At 34.6% G+C, this 21,456-nt stretch overlaps 1 long non-coding RNA gene across 2 annotated transcripts; it reads left to right on the top strand.

Moving 5' to 3' along the window:
• Positions 1-10,719: 10,719 nt before the first annotated feature.
• Positions 10,720-15,968, top strand: LOC127871934 (uncharacterized). Of its 2 annotated transcripts, none has more exons than XR_008045626.1 (3): positions 10,720-10,855; positions 15,534-15,641; positions 15,853-15,968. It is a non-coding gene; the product is annotated as an uncharacterized LOC127871934 (long non-coding RNA). The 2 variants fall into 2 exon arrangements; XR_008045625.1 differs by lacking the exon at positions 10,720-10,855 and adding an exon at positions 11,924-12,071.
• The last annotated feature ends 5,488 nt before the right edge of the window (positions 15,969-21,456 follow it).

Raw genomic sequence — 21,456 nt, forward strand, 5'->3', positions numbered from 1 at the left:
GTCATTAACATATACTTTAACAATATCAATATACATTGAACAACAATATAAATTACGAGTACGCGCTATGGACAAATAAAACAATCCCCCTTAGTATTAAGTCTCTTAAATTTTCCGGCACCGCACATGCATTTGTGATTTTCTTTGAACTCAGTTACGTCCCTTGTAAACGAAAGGGTCACTATTTAGAATGTAAACACTTCTCCATGTACAGGGTTTGTATATATAGTAATTGTAGACAGCCTCTTTGTTAGTACAAGGTTTAGTGAAACAAAAAAAGTGATACCTCATAATTTGTTATCAGATTTGTATATAGGATCAGAAAAATAATTATAATATAAGAAACATTTAGTTAAATAGATCCCAAAATAGGTTGTCATTCTTTTGGAAGAATATTGTCAAAAAACAACACATATTGGAGCCTATATATATTTTATTTATTGTTACATAAATGTTCAGTTTGTACATAACTACATGCCTAATGTTGCTTTGCTATCCAGATGCATATATGATAAAATAGTGCTTTCCTACTGTTTATGTTCATGCATGTGTTTATGTGTGTGTGTTGTCTCAGTGTGAATCTGCGCATAAACCTAATGATCTGATGGAGTGTAAGCAGTCTAAAATTCAAATTCATGGTTTACATAATACCTATAAAACAATTATGTAAATTGCCTTTGTTTGCTATGATTTTGTACATAAACATGCTCTGTAACTAATTAATCCTTTTTTAAGTTTAGCAGTAAGTATTTACACAAATACGTATACTTATTACAATGGATATACAAATTGGTATTCGGGATTTTCGTAATTTAGAAGTTGTCTCCCATTCGGGTAGGTATCACAAGTATCCCGGTTAAAAAGCGGTCCGTCTAAAATGCGTATATGACTCATTTCCGCGGATATGACCGAAAAGTGCGGATATGGACGAATATAAGCAATATCGACACTTTTTCTGCAATGTTCATTTCAATGTTCAATGAAAAATACACAATATGTATTAAATATGCAAGGTAAAATATCTTATATTTGATTGTTACTATAAATTATAGTTTATTGGTACGTAAAAATATGCACGTCATTTTATTTATTCAAATGAACAAAGGATATCGTAGTGCTACATTTAAATGTTTCAAGAATGATTATAACCATTATAGTTGAACTGTTATTGAAAAGCAATGCATGTCCCGCTAAAATTTTAGATTTTTCGTTAATATTTCAACAGTTCATATCCAATATCCCGAAAAGTTAAAATACGAAGCCTATATGTTTAAGATTAATATTACAGCTGTTACATTCACTTATAAAACATAATATTAAAGACAAATCTAAAATTTTAGCGGGACATGCATTGCTTTTCAATAACAGCGAAACTATAATGGTTATAATCATTATTGAAACATTTAAATTATTTGTACGTACTAATAAACTATAATATATAGAGGACAATTGTTGGATTCGGTGGATTATCGATTTTAAAGTGATATTATGGGCATTTTTTACTGTTAAATTGAGGTAAAAAGAATTAACAGGTCAAAAGATTTAGTTAAAATGTGGTTACTGACCAATTATCTGCAACTCATCTTGCTACCAGTTGTTTATAAAAATATAGATAATATTCGATATTTTACATGACTCACCCACTCCTCTAAGCCGAAATGATCCGTAAAACAAAATAGTGTCTAATGAACGAATCTTCAATAAAACTAAATTAAGATTCACATGGTATATCGAATCATTTCTGTCGTCAGTTGTCAAAACGAAAGTACAGTTGTTATTCAAATGCATTATTTTTCTCTTTCCGGGATATTGATTTAGTGAGTTGATGCTGCATTAACAAATATAAGTGTATATGAATTGAAAACACCAACATTTTACAACGGTGGCGATAGACACCTATCAACTGTTAGATGCCCATAATATCCCTTTAATTCAAGAGTGATCATTGAAATAATATTTTCACGAGTGGCGCATCAACGAGTGAAAAAATATTTTTTCAATGATCACGAGTGAATTAATATCTATATTCCATCGAATCCAACAAATTTTCTTTTTTATTTTATGCTATTTCACATTGTTTAAAAGTTTAACTAAAGATTTTCTGTGGGATAATGACGTCATTTCGTCAAAAAATGACGTCATTTCACAGTAAAAAGAGAAAATTATCGATAATTTTCACTGTTAATTTTCACTGTTTGAAACATTGAAATTATCAGTTTTAATTCCCTGATATTTCACAATAAACCACCGGAAAGCATAAAATAAATAGTCACAATCAAATATAATATATTTTTACCTTGCATAAAGTTATTATAGCACTACAAATATAGATCCTTTATTGGATAAAGTTTCATAAACCACATTCGTCGATTTTATCATATTCGCGCATTTGAAATCATCATTTATTTTCAAATGAAAAATGCCACTTGAAACAGTGACATTTCAGACAATATTTACTGCATTCATAACATTCAGTATATTTAAATAAACATTTTGATTTCAAATAAAAATATAACCAGGGAAAAGTAACATCATTAATTACTTGTGGTCTGGCGATAATCGGCCCAAAAATACTCTACTATTTTCTAAAGCGTATTGTATATCTTAATACTAAAGTTTTGAGACGACATCAAGAATAATAATACATTCAGTATATTAAATAAACATTATGTAAACTTATGCAACAAAACATATGTGGTGTCGGCATGGTTATATTGTTTGTGGTGTGTAGCCCTAAAACAATCTTCTGGCACTTCGTCACGTTCGCGGATATGAATTTAGAGTTGGAAAAATGATTATGTCTATTAAATTTTTATATTTTGAGACAATACTAACATTTTTAACACATATTGTGTATTTTTTATTAAACATTGCAGAAAAAGTGTCGATATTGCCTGTATTCGTCCATATCCGCACTTTTCGGTCAATCCGCGGAAATGAGTCATATACGCATTTTAGACGGACCGCTTTTTACCCGGGATACTCGTAATACCTACCCGAATGAGAGACAACTTCTGAATTACGAAAAGATCCAATTGCTCTTGCATGATTTTGCCTTTGCCACATGTCCTCTAGTCCTATTTTTTTTCAATCTTGTGAGTGCAAATGCACTTTTCGCGCGTAAATAAAATCCAAATTGTTTTATCCTTTATGCATGATAGCGGTAGAATATGATATTTTTACATGATATTATGAATTCATCAGGAGTCCAGTTCAAAACCACTAAATACATATGAGAAAGCACATTGATAGCACGATGATAATATATAGACTATGTAATTTAGGATAACTCTATTCTAAAATACCAATAATAGGTTTTTGTGCATGTTTTAAAATAGAAATAAATCTATTCACTATGATTGAAAACTCAATGCCCCTGGGCAGTCAGTGTACTGAATAACTTATAATTTATGCATTTAGATAACTGCAGTGCAAATATGATAACTTTATGCACTTATATACCTTCAATGCAAAGATGGTTCATTTATTTTGTTTATGTGAAACCAGTCATGGCTTTGAAGGTATAAAACGTGGAGAACCTTAGATCATCTATTGTTTCCATCAATACTTTTAGTTAGATTTTCCTTTCTACTTCTTTTAAACTCTTGCTTCATTTTCGCTTTCATATGAAGCTTTTTTGCAGTGTTGAGTGAAATATGGATGTAAAATACAATAACACTGTCATATTCATATCATTGTCCTTCTGATTTTTACTTTTGTTTTTCCTATATAAATTATTGACATTTGCTAAAAAAATAACATGCTTGTCAAAGCTTTATTTTTTTTCTGTAAGAGAAATAATTGTACTGATACCTGAAAATAAAAACAAATATAAGTGTGAATTCAAGAGTACTCTCGCGAAAATAATAAGGTTGTCAAATGTTTGCCTTTCTTGTAAATTTTTATAACTTTGTTTTTTCCTATATAGAGTATTGACTTTTGTTAAGAAAAAATAACATGCTTGTCAAAGCTTTATTTTTTCCGTAAGAGAAATAATTGTACTGATACCTGTAAATAGAAACAAAGATAAGTGTGAATTCAAGAGTACTTTTGCAAAAAAATAGGGTTATCATATGTTTGCATTCGCTTGTAAATTTTCATAACTACACAGATTGTACAATGTAGGACTTACTTATGTGCTCATACGTTCTAATCAAAACAAAGCATGTTTTTGCATCTTATACGCCTGATATAACTCCTACCGTAAAGGTTAAAAGTGCATGAATGGTACTCTTTTACAAATAGCATGTATGCTCTTATTACACTTAGGAAACTTAAAACAGAAAATTCAAGTTGTAATAAATGCATTATGGTTGTTGATCCTATAAAACTATGTATAATAATGTTTTATTATAGTGACGGACTTATGAAGCAATCTTATGTCTTATGTCTACCTGTAATTGTGTATATAACATAACAATACTGTTTAAAACATTCCTATAAAATAGAATGTGTACCATTATAGATACCAATCTAAAATATAATGTGGCTTTTGTTAGTTAGGGTTCTAATCAAACGAAGCTCTGTATTATATATGGTACTTCAAATGATATGTGTATCACACATGTGTATTTTTGTACGTTAATCTGATAATATAAACACATAATCGGCGTTTACGATCTAAATTAAGATTATGTAGTACTATTATTACATGTATCAATTTTAAATAGTTTATGTCATTACTATGTTAAGTGCTATGAACACATAAAAGGAAAATAATCTCCAATAGGAACTCTAAGTTTTATACATTTAGATTTTAAAAATGTAATCAAATTAATGCCTTAAAATGGTATACATCTTTATCTATGAAATACTACGAAAATAAATTGTCTTAACATACCTTTTCGCAAAATAAGTCTTAATTTAGCCTGATTCTGATTTGCATTTGTTATTAATACTTGGAATGTTTAGCCAAACCAGTTGTTTATTGTGTTTTTTCTCACTATTGTGATTTTATCTTTTTATTTCTTCATTGCTATGAAATATTCATATTTGTGTAATTTTTGTTTTGTTTTTTTGTTTGTATGTGGGAACATCTTAAGTCTTATAATAGAAATCAACTGGACATGTTTTAAAATAGAAACTTACTGGACAAGCACACACAAATTATCATTTACATCACCCTCCACCTCTTTAAATGATTAAATTATGTACTTTGAATGTAAAAGGGCTAAACAATAAAGATAAACGCGTAAAAATCTTCAAATGGTTAGACGAAAAAAAAATTATATGCCTATTACAAGAAAGTCACTTGACACATACTTTAGCACAAACCTTAAAAGATGAATGGGACGGAGACATCTAGCTCAGTGGACAGCATTCTAATAAACAAGGCATTGCCTTTCTGATTAAAAAATAATATAGGGATCACAGTCGATAACTTTAACGAAATAATAATTGGCAGACAAGCAAGTATAGATATCAAAATACACGAAACACAACTAACATTAATCAACGTTTACGGCCCTAACATTGATGATTCTTCATTTTACGAAACATTACAATCCTTTATAATTAATAACTAAGATTAAAATATTAAAGTCGGCGGTGATTTCAATACTGATCTTAACCTATTATTAGATAAAAAGAAGGGAAACCTTTATACTCATGCTAAAAATATAAACATTTTACTTAACATAATTGAAAACTACAATATGATAGACATCTGGCGTACAGTAAATCCAAACGAAAGCAAATTCACCTGGCACTCAAACGCAAAACCAACAATATTTTGTAGATTAGACTATTTTTTAATATCTGAGTCTCTTTGCAACATCATTGACACATACAGCATAAAACCAGGATTCATGACTGACCACTCTCTAGTTAAACTTAAACTGCACAAAATACATTCTGAAAGAGGCCCAGGATACTTTAAAATTAATAACAGCATCTTATTGGATACACAATATCAAACACAAATAAAACAAGAAATATTCAATACAGTTCAAAATAATAATGATGCGAACCCAAACACCTTATGGGAAGTAATTAAAGGAAATATATGTAACACAACTATTAGATATACATCATTGAAACAAAAAGAAACACACAAACTTGAAACTGAAACCATCAAAATCATTGAAACACTTGAAAAACAATAACTTGAAACAAACACAAACGACACTAACGCCATTGAAAACGAAATAACATTTAAAAAAAACAAGTATTAGAAGGAATTTATCATACACATCTCAATGGAATAATACTACGAGCACGTGCACAGATGTTGAACACAATGACAAAATACACTTTTTTTCGCAAACATCGAAAAACGTAGAAGTGAACAAAAAAAGTACACACATTAGTAGTCAATGGCGAAGATATAACAAACAGAACTCAAATACTAGAAGAACAACGTTTATTTTTCGAAACCCTCTATAAACGAAAACATGTTGAAAATAACACCTTTTTTTAAAATACGCATCATGCTTTAAATCAAGAGGAAAAACAACTGTGCGACGGATTACTTAATGAATATGAATGTGGATTAGCCCTAAAAGAAATGCAAAATAAAACAAGTCCAGGATCTGATGGCATCACAATCGAATTTTATAAAATATTCTGGAAAGATATAAAAACACAACTAATTAATTCACTTAACTATTCATTTAACAACGAAAACTTAAATACGCTACAAAAACAAGGTATTATATCACTCATTCTAAAACCTGGAAAAAACTTAGAATCCTTATCAAACTGGCGCCCGATTAGTTTACTGAACAATGATTATAAAATTGCAACTAAAAGTATATCAAACAGAAAAAAAATATTACCATCAATCATCTCAAGATCACAATCTGGTTTCATTAAAGGACGTTACATTGGTGAAAACGTACGTCTGATACAATAATGCATAAATTATTTCAACCAACCAAACAATTCTGGCTTCATTTTCTTTGCAGACTTCGAAAAGGCTTTCGACTCACTAGACCATTCGTTTATGTTCTCTTGCTTAGAAAATATGAATTTCGGTGAAAGTCTAATAAAATGGGTTAAACTATTTTACACCGATATTAACAGTATAATTATTAACAATGGCTTTTTCTCAAACAGTTTTAACATCGAACGAGGGGTAAGACAAGGATGTCCACTTTCATCCTCGCTATTTATTATATGCATCGAGTATCTATCTCACTATATCCAATCAAACAAACATATAAAGGGAATATCGCTAGAACCCGACGAAGAAATTAAACAGTCCCTATTTGCTGACGATGCAACTTATTTCTTAAATGACAGTAGTGACTCATTCGATAATCTTATAGAATCGCTAACCCTTTTTGGAACAGCATCTGGTCTTAAACTAAACAAAAGTAAATGCACTGTGCTACGAGTAGGTAAATTTAAACAAAGTAATATTTATCTTGAAGAAATGAAATTCAACTGGACATCAGATGAAGCAACAACGTTAGGAATAACCTTTACAAACAATGAAAATGAAACAATTCTAAAAAACATATTGCCTACATTACAAAAATTTAAAAATTGTTTAAAATCATGGCAACATCGTAAACTTACACTTATCGGAAAAAACACAGTGTTGAAAACGTTTGCACTCCCTAAGTTAATTTATACACTAACAGTTCTCCTAAACCCACCGAATGATATTATTGAAGATATAAAATCAGAAATATTTAATTTCATATGGGACGGTAAACCTGATAAAATTAAGCGAACTCAATTAGTTCAATCAGTAGAATATGGAGGTATCAGACTAACAGATATAGACTCATTCCTGAATGCAATCAAATGCAGTTGGGTCAAAAGATATTTAGATAACACCAATACGAGTAAATGGAAATTATTCTACCAGAAAATCCTTAAAACTTATGGTGACTCCTTACTTTTTGAATGTAACATCGACAACAATATCTTAGACGAAATTTCAACCAAAACATATTTCTATCGAATGTTCTATCGGCATGGTGTAAAATTACTCAAAATTTAGAAACCAAAATAAACAGTAAAATCATTTTATGCAACAATAAAGACATAACTACTACTAATAAAACGTTTTTCTATAAAAATGTATTCGAACGAAACTTAAAATATGTAGATCAATTGTACGACTACAGAATAAACGACTTCTATTCCTTTGATAACTTATGCTACATATTCGGAATACCTACAAGTAATTTCCTGATGTACTACACATTGATCAAAAGTATACCCATACATATTAAAGCTGTTACCAATACAAATAACACACAATGTACTCAAAAAACTTTCGTAGAAAACATTTTTGCAAAACAAAACAAAACAAACAAAATATTTTACACACTTCAAATTAAAAACCCTGCTGAAATCTCAAAGCTCAAACTAAATTACAAAACCTTCTTGGAGAAAATGAATTTAATTGGAAACAAATATTCGTCATGCCATATAAATCAACTACTGATAGCACACTAAAAAATTTCTATATAAATACATCCAGAGAATCATAGCTACAAACACATATCTTTTTAAGTGCAACCTAGCCTATACAAATCTATGTGATATGTGTATTGAACACATTGAAACAATAGAACACCTTTTCTGGGAGTGTAAAAATATTCAATCTCTATGGAATCAATTGACAAGCTTTCTAGAGAAACAACAATTAAATGTCAAACTATCTCTCTTAAACATAAGTTTAGGGGTAAATACCTTCAAAATACAAGAGGTTAATATTGCTGTGAACTACATAATTATATTAATGAAATATATTATATTCAGTATGAAATACAGAAAAACAAGCAAATTCGTTGAATTGATATCCCCCGCCTATATACTTCTGAACACAAACGTGTTATATTTGACACTAAAAAAGCATTTTTTTGAAGATACAAAGGGCCATAACTCTGTTATTATCAGATGGTGTACAATGCCATTTGGCGTGCATCATTCTGTTATCAATATATATACTCATACCAAGTTTCAATGAAATCCGCAAAAGCACTTCCAAGATATGGCTCCGGAAACAAAAGTGACGGACAGACGGACAGCCGGACGGACAGCAGGACAACGCCAAAACAATATCCCTCCACCTCTGGCGGGGGATATATACTCGTACCAAGTTTCAATGAAATCTGCCGAAGCACTTCCAAGATATGGCTCCGGACACAAAGTGCCTATAGTAAAAAGCATTTTTTCAAGATACAAAGGGCCATAACTCTGTTTTTAACAGATGGTATACAATGCCATTTGGCGTGCATCATCCTCTTATCCATATATATACTCATACCAAGTTTCAATGAAATCCGCCAAAGCACTTCCAAGATATGGCTCCGGACACAAAAGTGCCTATAGTAAAAAGCATTTTTTCAAGATACAAAGGGCCTTAACTCTGTTTTTAACAGATGGTGTACAATGCCATTTGGCGTGCATCATCCTCTTATGCATATATATACTCATACCAAGTTTCAATGAAATCCGCCAAAGCACTTCCAAGATATGGCTCCGGACACAAAAGTGCCTATAGTAAAAAGCATTTTTTCAAGATACAAAGGGCCATAACTCTGTTTTTAAAAGATGGTGCACAATGCCATTTGGCGTGCATCATCCTCTTATGCATATATATACTCATACGAAGTTTCAATGAAATCCGCCAAAGCACTTCCAAGATATGGCTCCGGACACAAAAGTGCCGGACGGACGGACAGCCGGACGGACAACGCCAAAACAATATCCCTCCGCCTCTGGCGGGGGATAATAACACCTACAATGAACTGTTTTATTAATTATTTAAAACTGAAAATTTAAATTGAATTATTAATTATTGTCCACTGTGTTGATTAGTGGACCCACGAATTTAAATGTTTGACAAAAATTGGCGTATTAATTTGCTGTCCAAATGAAAATGTTGTTAAAACTCTAAGTGTGCATGGTGCTAATTGACATGTATCAACTGGCTTCTTTCTTCTATTTGGTTACTGATATTTTTTATTGCATTAAAACATGCATAATATATTTGAAGCCTGAATGGCAAAGTAGTCGTGTGTTAGATGTCCACTTAACTGACCTGGGTTTGAGTCTTCTTTATTTTTATATTTTTATTTTGTTCTTGCTTATTATTGAAACATTGAATGTTTTGCCGTAAATAAAAAAACAACGTTTATTTGTGCAGTGTACTCGGTGCTTCACATTAGATATTAACAACAAATAGTTGCTTCTGGAATGGAGTGTAATTTTCTGTATCTGTCATGGATTATCTGAATTTAAACCAACTTATATATAAGCTTCAATTTGGGAAATGGGGCTTTATTCTTTTTCCGCTTTAATAAATTTTTTCATCAATGTCACGTCCAGTTGTTGGTTAGGTTGTGTAGGGTTAGGCTGAGTAGGGTTAGGCCTGTAGCCATAAAAGGGAGAATCCTGAAGTGTGTTACACTCGATAATTTCATTCTACTACACATGCACACATACATAAACCTTGCTATGGGAAAATGGGGCTCAATTCATGTGCGTAAAGTGTTGCCCCAAATTAGCGTGTGAAGTATGCACAGGCTAATCAAGGGCAACACTCTCCGCTTTTATAGAATTTTTATTCAAAGTAAGTCTCTTCTTAAGGAAAATCCAGTTAATGCGGGAGGTGTCGTCTCTTATTAGCCTGCGCACTAATAAGCTTGATAAAAATGTATGTTAAATATGACGACACTTTCCGCTTTTATGGACTATTTTGTTCAAAGGAAGTGATGTCTAAACAAAATTCCAGTTTTGTTTGCAATTGTTTTGCAAGCTTCACAGTGGAGACTGGAGTGAAGTGGGATCTGGGCTTTGTGTATGGAGGCAATGTGCACAACTGCGTCACCTGGGTGTATAAGATGGGCAGCTCCGAGTTGTCTGAAAACAAGGGCAAGTCTGCTACACCTAGGTAACGCACACAGTTGGATTTGAGCATCGCTATTGGAAAACAGGGTTTAATGCATGTGCCTACAGTTTCGTACAAGATTAGCCTTTAAATTAAAATATGCAATAGAAGCGGAAATTGTTGTCCCTGAGTGGCCTTTGCAAACTGCACAGGCTAATCTGGGATACACTGAACGCATATGAATATTTTTCGCGACAGTCGCGGCGACGCACGATATTTTTCGCGACAGTCGCGGCGACACACGATATATTTAACACGATAAATCGCCTTTTGGGCTACCAACACAAGGGGGATATATCGTGTTAAATATATCGCGGGTCGCCGCGACTGTCGCGCAAAATATCGTGCGTCGCCGCGACTGTCGCGCAAAATATCGTGCGTCGTCACGACTGTCGCACAAAATATCGTGTATCGCTTCGTGTGTCTAGTGTCGCCCTTGATGAAAGAAGGGCGAGATTATAGATGGAACTATCCGGATTCCGTACTTAACACTATATCAATGACATAACATAAATGCGAATGAATCGCTCATTCTTCTCAAATTTAATTGTGTTACAGTTTAACTCGGGCACTTGTGTGTGTTTATTATCATAACCTTTGCGATCTACGTGCTCAATTGCAGAAACAACGCATTAGTATAAACAAATGTTGATCTGCTATGAAAAATATAACATGCGTAGGTAATATACTTAACTATATAAAGTTGTTATCCATACCTGGATCTCACATAATCGTGACATTTACATGACATTTACATGTTCGTATAGTTCGAAAGATTTATATATATACGGAACATTATTTAATAGCATGTACGGTTTGCTTTTGTAATTCATTTATTTAATTATGCGTGGTATGAAATCAGCAAAGCGGGACGAAGATCTAAAAATACGTTTGTATTACGTTGGAGTTATGCGGAATTCCTCGTTTTAGAATTATGTCATGACTATTATCGGAAGCCAATGAAATCTCGTTCTTCACAAAACACAGACAATCCGAACATTCCCGAAGACCTGGTCGGGCGTGGATAAAAATAGGCAACCAATCAGAATCAATGTTAACATTGTGTAGGCTTCTCATATCTGAATGCTATATAAATGCCTGAAGAAATGTGGAATACGTTCTCTTCATCACTTCTTCTTCGAAAAATGGTGACGTCCGTTCACGAACGTTGTTCGGATAAATATTGTCATACTGATATGGAAAGTTCATGTTCGAAGAGGTTCGTAGTATTTCGATAATAATTACAAAGACATAAACGCTAGTGTTGGAACCTTACATTCTACAAAACTTAAAGTTATACCATATTCAATAAAAAATAATACAATACTCAGTAGTTGGTCCGGTAACGACCAACTGCATTTGGCCTGCGAAAAAAAGACACACATAAAAGGAGTTTAGTGTTCCTTCCTATTGATGTATCTGTTGTTAACTTATCCGTCTTATGATCGAAAGGTGTACTTTTAAGTGTGTACTCTTAGCAATAGTGATACCAGTTTTGTTATTTACGGTACCTATAAGGGGTCATTCACCGAGATGAACAAAGAGTTCTTAACCGAGGGTGCTGGTACGGGTAGGTGAAGCTCTCCTTCACCACATATACGGTGGCATAGAGGTGACATTCACTTCTCTTTTTTTTTTAAATTGCTCTCCTCTTTTTTCTATCTCGTGGCCAATAGTTAGCTATGTCGTGGCCACGAGATAGAAAAAAAGAGGAGTGCAAAACTAAATAAAAGCGGATTGCAATTAAAAAAAGAGCGGTGCAGTAAATAAAGGCAGAGTGCATTAAACAAAAGAGGAGAGAATTTTAGCTATCTCGAGATCCCGAGTTAGTCAGCCAATCAAATTTTGCGTAATATGTGTAAATATTCTGAACGCATATATAGCTGGTCAAAGCAGGCAAGGCTCTGATATAACATAACATACTACTATTAGTACTACTATTACTACAACTACTACTGCTGCTGTTGTTGTTGTTGCTGCTGCTGCTGCTACTACTACTACTACTACTACTACTACTACTACTACTACTACTACTACTACTACTACTACTACTACCACTACTACTACTACTACTACTACTACTACTACTACTACTACTACTACTACTACTACTACTACTACTACTTAAAGTAGTAGTAGTAGTAGTAGTCATAGTAGTAGTAGTAACAGCAGCAACAACAACAACAGCAGCAGTAGTAGTAGTAATAATAGTAGTACTAATAGTAGTATGTTGTGTTATATCAGAGCCTTGCCTGCTTTGACCAGCTATATATATGCGTACAGAATATTTACTCCACGCTTTTGAAAAGCGTGGGGATATTGTGGTTATCTCCGCCGTCTGTCCGTCCGTCCGTCCTGGCCACTATCTCCTCCTACACTATTAGCACTAGAACCTTGAAACTTACACATATGGTAGCTGTGAGCATATATGCGACCCTGCACTATTTGGAATTTTGATCTGACCCCTGGGTCAAACGGTATGGGTGCTAGGGTGGGGCCGGGTCATAGATTTTCACTCATTTTTTTCAGGTTTTTTTTACATTAACTTCTTCATTTCTACACCAATTTACTACAAATTGATACTGAACCTCTCTTATGACAATATGGTAAATCTCAACTATGCATGGCCCCATTACCAACCCTGGGGCACCCCGTCCACATAGACCACACCCACCCAAAATTGCCTTTTACTATAATTTCTTCATTTCTACAACGATTCACTTCAAATTGATACTGAACTTCTCTTATGACAATACGGTCAATCTCAACTATGCATGGCCCCATTACCAACCCTGGGGCGCCCCGCCCACATAGGCCACATCCACCCAAAATTGCCTTTTACTATAATTTCTTCATTTTTTTAGGTTAATTTACATTAACTTCTGCATTTCTACACCAATTTACTTCAAATTGATACTGAACCTCTCTTATGACATTACGGTCGATCTCAACTATGCATGGCCCCATTACCAACCCTGGGGCGCCCCGCCCACATAGACCACACCCATCCAAAATTGCCTTTTATTATAACTTCTTCATTTCTACACCGATTCACTTCTAATTGATACTGAACTTTTCTTATGACAATACGGTCAATCTCAACTATGGCCCCATTACCAACCCTGGGGCGCCCCGCCCACATAGACCACACCCACCCAAAATTTCCTTTTACTATAACTTCTTCATTTTTTTTAGTTTAAGGTTATTTTACATTAACTTCTGCATTTCTACACCAATTTACTTCAAATTGATACTGAACCTCTCTTATTACAATACGGTCGATCTCAACTATTGCATGGCCCCATTACCAACCCTGGGGCGCCCCGCCCACATAGACCACACCCACCCAAAATTGCCTTTTACTATAACTTCTTCATTTCTACACCGATTCACTTCTAATTTATACTGAACTTTTCTTATGACAATACGGTCAATCTCAACTATGGCCCAATTACCAACCCTGGGGCGCCCCGCCCACATAGGCCACACTCACCCAAAATTACAATTTACTATAATTTCTTCATTTCTACACTTTTTCACTTGTAATTGATACTGAACTTCTCTTATGACAATACGGTCAATCTCAACTATGTATGGCCCCATTACCAACCCTGGGGCGCCCCTGGGTCAAACATGCGGCTCGGGGATACGCGTTGGCCTCTGCCGCGCCATTTCTAGTTACACATGTTACGCAAAATTTGATTGGCTGACTAACTCCGGATCTCGAGATAGGGAAAATGTTCTCCTCTTTTGTTTAATGCACGCTGCCTTTATTTACTGCACCGCTCTTTTTTTAATTGCACTCCGCTTTTATTTAGTTTTGCACACCTCTTTTTTCTATCTCGTGGCCATGACATAGCTCGAGATCCCGACTTAGCTAACTCGTGGCCACGAGATAGAAAAAAGAGGAGTGCTATTTAAAAAAGAGGAGTGAATGTCACCTCTATGCATCTCGAGATCCCGACTTAGCTAACTCGTGGCCACGAGATAGAAAAAAGAGGAGTGCAATTTAAAAAAAAGAGGAGCGAATGTCACCTCTATGCCACCGTACATATCACCCACGCTTAATATTACATTTTGACTCGCATGTATACATGTACGTTTATCGAGATCAAGAAACGGTATTGTCGGTTAGCCCAGTATAGCTGGTACTCGCGCTTCCCACTTAGGCGGAATGGACTCAAACAAAACTCACGGCGCATGTGAGTTAACTGGTTGTCGCAGTTGGGTTTCCTTCCGGTTTCTCTACTATATTTTGTCCACATCAATCGTGATACATCGACTATATTAGGGAACTCCGTAAGATAGAAGAAATCGTCCGCTGAGCGGTATTCGCATATATAATACTCGAAGCTGGAAAGCTATAAATAATAAAAAAAATAGTCCAATATGTGTCAATCGAGTCAGCTAATAATATGGATTACCCATCATCAAAGGCATGGAAGGAATTTTTATACCTACCACGTACACCGAATTCGAACGTATTTGGGTTTCGACAATTTTCACCGGTCATGATCGGTTTTGTTATCCGTCTTTATTTTGTATTCTTGGACGATCTTTTGAAATTTTAACCTCTTATCGGACACATTCGAACAACCGGAGAGAAAGATAAAAGCTTTGCGAGATAAATACGATAGGTCGAGTAGCTACCACCGTACACCCAATATTGCTTCCGTTTCAGTTAGGCACCGCGACCTATTGGAGAGGCTGTACACCGGGTGGTCGGGCGAGCCAAGACTGAGAACAGACTCGTGACCGGAGTGTTTGACGTGTGCGAACATCTGCAGAGGTGAGTTCCCGAGAGTCCATTCATAGTGGAGATAATGAGAGTAGTTTACTAATGATACCAAATTGAAAAATTCCGCGACATGTTTATATCATTTAACGCCGCAATAATAATTTATTCGGTTTCTATCATTTGAATCCTTTTTTAGCTTGATTAATCAGTATATATATATAGTGCACTTGCAATGCAAATGCCGCTCGTTGTTTGTCCTCAGCTGTCGCGGTCGCTCCACGGTCCTGTGTCTGATCACTGAGATGTCCACGCACACCGGCCTCTACAAGCTCGTGGAGGCGTTCTGTCGGGAGTACCTTATTTGCCTGCTAATGGTAATAAGATATATTGATTATATAGCATAATAAAAAAATTGGGAGTCGGATACATGCCTCAAAGCCATACGTCATATCAAGATATACAGCATTGTCTGGTATAAAAAGTAATTGTTTGCACCGTTTTACAAAATTAAATTTGAAAAATTATATTACTCGATAATTGAATAAAACAATGTACATATATATAAATTGTATTGACAACACATAACAAACGTGCAAAGTGAACATAAAATACATAATTTTATACTGGTTTATGCATTACTTGTATGTTTCTATGTTTCAAGGTGAAGAACATCCACACCAAAGACGCTACAGATTCACCAGATGAATCATCTAGAAAACAACAAAATTATGATCTGTCGGATTATGTTGGTTTATGGGAAGAGTCCGATAAAAAGTGGAAAATCCGTCCCTAAACACGTGTGCTACAGAAACTGCAACGTGTTTACAAAAAACGGGTCAAACAAGCCAAACTTCTAAACCAGAAATTGATCAAACAAAAACAATATGGCCGCCACAACAACAGGAAGTCACGTGTTTGTTGATAAAAGCGGGAGATAGACTGACATCGGAAGAGGAATTTATAATTGCTTACCACGACATGTTCAGGTCGTTTGTTTCAGACAGACTCCCTTGCATAGAAGTGTCATGTATGTAATTTAACACGACAAAGAAATGCTCAGAGATGTGATATTTCACGTGCTGTTTTTCGAAGATGCTCCGAACTGTATAATTGCACATCGAATTGATAACTATTGCCTTGAACAGTGCCATACAGTGTGCCATAAAGCAGTTGAGCTCTTGTTTATATTCTTGATGGTCACTTAAGTTCCTGACAAAACCAAACCTTATCAGAAATGTGATCAACAAAGTAACCATGTCATCCGACGAAAAAGGTCAATGCCTCAGTTAGTTTTTGACCAACTGTGTCATGGGAATTTGGTGCATATGATTTATATCCCTCCAGAACGCATACGAATATCATTATTTATAATTGTATACTTCAGATCTTTTTTTACCATGCAATACGTAGTTTATAGCGTTTTTTACAACCGATCTCGATCCTTTATGTTATTATTTTGAACATATTTTGAGTTTACCTCGTACGTACTAATAATAAATTCATGTTTAATATCCACTGAGTATTATATTAAAATCATAACGTATGGACATTTTTTTTCTTGCGATTTTGTGTGTATATGTCATCCTATTTATCCGACTTGCGTTTGTAATTATTTATATTACTTCATGAGTCATTTGTTTTACCAAACTGCGAATGGAAGTATATTCTTAAATGAATAATAAATATGATAATAAAAGATAACTCACAGCATTCCGAACGTATTAAATGTTACGAAATTGGGAAGTCATTATCCACAATCAAATAAAATATGTCAATTATTTATGTCAACAATATACTGATGAACTTATGTTTAGTAAAGTTTAAACTAAAACCTAGAGCTGTGTCACTAACTAATGAGGACAGTCTCAAACAAATAAGGACAGTAACATAAAAATAAGGACCGTCACAGACTTATGAGGACAGTCGGACACTAATGAGGACAGTAAAAAGCGAATAAGGACAGTACCAAACGAATAAGGACAGTAACAAACGAATAAGGACCGTCACAGTCTCACAGACTAATGAGGGCAGTCAGACACTAATGAGGACAGCAATAAACGAATAAGTACAGTAACAAACGAATGAGGATATTAACAAACAAACGAGGACTTTCAGACACTAATAAGGGCAGTCACCAACGTATGACGATAGTCAAAACGACGTAATTTTTTCGCGCGACACACCGTCCAATGATGGTGAACAAATGTGCCAAATGATTTTAAAATATAACAATGAATGACATAGTTATGGCTCGGACAAACTCATTTATGGCCATTTTTTACCTTTGAACTTAAAGTGTGACCTTGACCTTGGAGATATCGACGTAATTCTTTCGCATGCCACACCGTCCAATGATGGTGAACAAATTTTCGAAATGATTTTATAATCTCACAATCAATGATAAAGTTATGGCCCGGACATGCATTTTCCTTTGAACTCTAAGTGTGACATTGACCTTGTCGATATCGACGTACTTTTTTGACACGACACAACGTCCCATGATGGTGAACAAATGTACCAAGTTATTTTAAAACGATAAATTACATAGTTATGGGCCGGATAAACTTTCGGTTTAAAACACACTAAGTGACCCCGTGACCTAGTTTTTGACCCGGCATGACCCATATTCAAACTTGACCTAGACATCATCTTGATACAATTTGTGACCAAGTTTGGTGAAGATCGGATGAAATTTCGGGACAGACCGACAGACCGGCAAAGTGACTCCTATATAGCCCCCATTACCAATGGTTATGGGGGTATAACTAATGAGGACAGTCTCAATCGAATGAGGACACTCACAAACTACTGAGTGCAGTCGCAAACTTATGAGGACAGTTACACATAAATGTGGGCATTCACAAACTAATGAGGAAAGTCACAAACTTATGAGGAAATTCATTACATATTAATTTAGACCGTCACAGCCCAATGAGGACAGTGACATACTAATGAGGACAGTCTCAATCGAATGAAGACAGTCACAAACTTATTAGGGCAGTCACAATAAAATGACAGTAACAAACGAATTAGGACACTCAAAAACAAACGAAAAGTCTTAAACTAATGAGGATACTCACAAACTAGTGAGGACACTTGCTACTAATGAGGACACTTACAAACTTATGAAGGCAGTAACTAACTAATGAAAAAAGTCACAAACTAACGAAGACAGTCTCAACTTAATCAGGACAGTTTCAATCTAATGAAGACATTCACAAACTAGTGAGGACACTTACCAACTAATGAGGACACTTACAAACTAATAAAGGCAGTAACTAACTAATTAAGAAAGTCAGAAACTAACGAAGACAGTCTCAACTTTATGAGGACAGTTTTAATCTAATGAGGACAGTCACAAAGTAATGAGGACAAACTGATGTTATAGATACACTTTATCCATTTATTGTAATAATTTAGCTCATGGACTTCCTTAGCGCAGTGATTGGTACACACTTTAAATACCTAGGTAACCGTGGTTCAATCTCCGCTTCCGGTGCATATTAGTTGGTATGGTAATCACGATAGCGAATAGGTGAGCGGATATTCTGGTTTTCCTACACAGCACAACACCACATAAATTTTCTTTGAGGATTCTGGAGTATACTTCAAGTGATGGTTCTATTTTGTTGGACACAATGATACCTATGGTTTACATTTTGATATGAATCACAATTAAACATTTGTTTTAAAATCAAATATTTTTATTTCGTTATCATTAACAAATAGAACAGAGTCAAAGGAATAATAAAATACAACAAAAGTACATTGTAGCATTTAAAACCCAACCCTATTTCACTATCTGAAACAGTTGTATTGGTGGTATGAGGAATTTATTTATATATCAAACTCAGCTCATTGTTCGATACGGATAAGTGGATAAGGATTCAAGCCTTGCTTAAAGGTAAAATACATATGGATATTAGCATGATGCGCGCCAAATGGCATCGTACACCATCTGTTAATAACGGAGTTATGGCCCTTTGTATCTTGAAAAAATGCTATTTTGAGTGTCAAATATAACACTTTTGGGTCCAGAAGCATATCGGAGGAGGATATCTTTTCAACGAATCTGCTTGTGTTTTTATTTAAATCTATTTATTTAAGCTCTATTGCATAAGGCTTATATGAAAAGCTCTCGAGTTCGTTTCCTTGGCGTCTATTGGGGAGATCTAAAGAACGCTCCCACAGTGGGAATCAAACCTAGACCTCCCAATTGCAAGGCAGACACCATATCCACTACGCCACAGCGACCTCAATTATTGAGTTATTAAACTTGAAGTATATACATTCAGTATGTGCCGAAATACTTTTCATTTAGCAAAACAAAAATAAATTTTTTAACACAATGAGTGTGAGCCGCGTTCTGCGTTCTGGGAAAACTGTTCTTACTGCATGTTCAAAAAGTGTCAATCCATATTAGCCTGTGCAGTTCACACAGGCTAATCAGAGACCACACTTTCTGCCTAGAGTTGATTTACACTAGATAATACTTCATTTTAACGAAAAAAAATCATGAAAGTGGAAAATGTCGTCCCTGATTAGCCTTTTAATTTTGAATTCATGTACTGTATATTTTATAATTATATGACAAATTTGATGTGGAAAATAGACCTTGTGCTCAACTCTTTCAGACATGCATGGGTAAAGACGTGACGTTCCACTGCTCGGCTACTAACAACGCCATGCTGCTGTACCAACGATTTGGTTTCAAGCCCGAGGAGTTCATTCTTGACTTCTATGACAAATACTTCCCAGCGGACACTAAAGACTGCAAGTCTTTAGGAAATCGTTAGGAAAAAAACAAGAAATTTCTAGTACGCAGTATTGAACACAATATATATGCAGGACTGTTGTGCTTGAAACTTTGTTTAGCAGATAACACAATGTTACGCTCAAGTCTATTTCAATGATAATTAACATCAATTGAATGAATTAATTAACAAAAATGAATTGCTGATTATTCTGAAGTAAAACATTTTGTTTTATTAAAATATATATGATGGTTACGCTGTCACAGATTTATCACACATTATTACATTATTATCGACATTAATCAGTGTCTCATTGTAATCAAGGATCTTGCAAGCAATTACCGAAGCCGAATTTCAGACCATATAGTAATTTTTTTCATTCAAGTTTAAAGAGTTGTATTCGAGTTAGTCATACGTAGATGACATACATTGACGAAAATACATTATGAAAACACGGTATGTTCAGTCAATTTTCGAATAAATAATATAAATAAAACACAAAGAATGCGGGAAACATCATATCGTATTTGTATTTAAAATAAATATTTCTATAATCAAAGTTTAAACTAATAAGAGAACGAAATACATATATTATACTAATCCTTTTGAACTGTTTGGAAAAACTTTGTTTTAACCATGGTACATGTAGAGAGAAAGAAATCACATGTATTGAAGATTATTTAGTAACGTGAAGAAAACATTGATGGCAGTCTGCATACATAACAACTTTGATGGTATTAACTTCACAATTAGTCGAGTCTCGTTGTGGGAAAACTTGGCTTAATGCATGTGCTTAAAGTATCGGCCCAGATAAGCTATGTTGATAGCGTGCTACTGCCGGGTTAGTCCGTGTGCGTACGGTTTGCAGTTGTGTGGATGCTGGTACTTTATTATCCCTCGCCATAGGCGGAGGGATATTGTTTTGGCGTTGTCCGTCCATCCGTCCGTCCGTCTTTCCGTCCGTCCGGCACTATTGTGTCCGGAGCCATATCTTGGAAGTGCTTTGGGGGATTTCCTTGAAACTTGGTATGAGTATATTTATGGATAAGAGGATGATACGCGCCAAATGGCAGTGTACACCATCGGATAATAACGGAGTTATGGCCCTTTGT

This window comes from Dreissena polymorpha, chromosome 3, assembly GCF_020536995.1.
Source record: "Dreissena polymorpha isolate Duluth1 chromosome 3, UMN_Dpol_1.0, whole genome shotgun sequence".
In the NCBI taxonomy this organism is placed as follows: domain Eukaryota; kingdom Metazoa; phylum Mollusca; class Bivalvia; order Myida; family Dreissenidae; genus Dreissena; species Dreissena polymorpha.